This window comes from Rhopilema esculentum, chromosome 20 (genome assembly GCF_057945365.1).
Source record: "Rhopilema esculentum isolate cy_ngs chromosome 20, ASM5794536v1, whole genome shotgun sequence".
Lineage (NCBI taxonomy): Eukaryota > Metazoa > Cnidaria > Scyphozoa > Rhizostomeae > Rhizostomatidae > Rhopilema > Rhopilema esculentum.
In genome coordinates, this window is record NC_142834.1 from 7,662,619 (window position 1) to 7,664,927 (window position 2,309).

Consider the following 2,309-nt stretch of genomic DNA (forward strand, 5'->3'; position numbering starts at 1 on the left):
TGAGTTCAGATTGATGAATAATTTTGTACTTGAGTCTTTACCGGAAGGCCATACCTTACCACTTGCAATTTCGAATCAAATTCTGCAGCTCACGTTTAGAAAAAGAACTGCATTTTTTCGAAAACCATAGGCTCTTGATAAGGTGTTAGTTAGTTATAAAGGCCTAAAAACAGCAAGGTCCCGCGCTATTTTTCAAAAGCCTGCTTCTTGTCCAGCCAGAATTGTGGCTGAATGCTTAATGTTGAGGTCAGTTTTTTCAAGAAAAGGAAATCGCTTCCTTTGACGAAGGACACAGTTGCAATTCAAGGAGTTGTCCCATTTTGTATCGAACGAATTCTTCACCAGTAGTAAACTTATATCTGAACTCCAAAAACTCGATCTTCAATATTTTAAAATACTGTCATAGTTTCATATTGATTTTGAATTTTGTAAATTTTAAGTACTGTAATGTATTTGTTTCCTTTCTGAAATGCAATATAAAGCAAAGGGTAAAGACAATATTTTCTTTTTTGTCAATTAATGATTGTCGTTAAACATTGATAAAACTAATTTCATAGACTATACTATACTAAAATACTAAGTATTTTTGTCTCCTCAACATTCATCATTGGAAACAGTAAATATAAAGATTTGAAATCAACCTATAAAATAACTAGGTATTTTATATTTCTAGGCGGTCTTTTGGCGATCTTAGGTGGAAATACCGTTTGAAACATTTTTCTGGAATCGCAGTGTGCCTCGGTAAAAATTAGGATAGGCAAAAATATTCTCAATCATTTTTCATAGCCATTATTCAACACACCTATTCAAAACATTCCACGATAGATTAAAAAAAGATTAGACTAAGCCATTATAGTTATGTTATTGAGTTACATTACTGTTCGTTTCAAAACGAAACACTCCCCATCTTTAGCAATAAAAGTGAATAAAAAAGCTGGTAAGATGCAAACTGAATGATGGATGCTTGCATAATGAAAGCAGATGGAAACGACTATAGATACATATACACTAAGTATGCATATAGCAGCAAACCAGATAAGGAGCAGGAAATGAGTAAAGTGGAAAACAGAAAACAAGAACAAGAAAATGGGAGAGTCCAAAGAAATTGTTAAATTTTACAATGGAGAAAAGGAAAGAAAATTTAGAGTTGTCTTAAAAGCCTGCGGATAGCTCATATTGTATAATTCATTTTAAAATGTGAAAAAAGGTGAAAAAGAAAAAATAATTGTACCTTTGCTTAGCTTCTTCGTTCTATGAAAAGATAATTATGTCAAATCTTGCTGGTTTTTTTACTGTATTTACAATGAAAAATTTATTCTGAAAACCCGACTGTTCAAATTGATTTTTTGAAGGACTTGGAGTATGTATTGTTCAAAGGATCAGATCCAAAGGAGCTTCTGAGAGGAAGTGTTTTTCATTTGGGATTTAGCCAAACTTCATTAATGTTATTTGCTTAAATATGGGGGTTGCTGATTATTGAATAATATACCAGGAAGCCAAGAACATCATCCATCAAGATTTTCTGGTAGTACTTTTTGCCAGAGGGTCATTGTCACAGTGATACGTAATAAAAAATGTTCACATTATGATATCTATGTGAAAGAACAATTGAACTTACATCAAGCTAGTATTGCCACGATAAGCTGGTAAATAATGTCAAGCTTGTGTATAACTTTGCAGATTGGGATAGGAATTACATCATTTGAATAGTGCTTTGAAACTCAACCCAATAAGGTTTTTTCCTTAATCCATACAACTGGATACATTTAGCAAATGGGCAGTTTAGCTGGTTAGAGTTTTTGCTTTTGAATAAACTCTATTAGATAGTTTTCATGTCATAAACCACTATCACAGAAATTTTTGTTGCCATTTTTTATTTCTATTGGATCAGGTCCAATTTTCTGACAATACTCTAACTTAACAGTAATACTTAACAATCTTAACAGTATAGAAGCATGTAGATAAAATGCTTAGCGTCACAAGGTTTTCTAGTTCACCAAGAAAATTCCGGAGAACCAGAGCATGCAGGCTCGAACTGGGTCATTAAGCATGTGGTGGTACCCAACCAATGCCAACAATTTATGATGCAATTCACAGCCAATTTTCTGGTAATCAATGATTAGTAGCATTAGTGTAGCCATGTCAGTAGGATTCTAGCTACTAGTGTTATTGTCAAAAATTATGGGCAAATCATTTTGTTCTTTTTTTTAACAATTGTGCCATGTTCCAATTTTCTTCAAGCAGCTATGCCCTCAATAATTCTATTTTTCTTACTGCTTGTTAGTTTATAACTTTTTCTATGTTTTGCA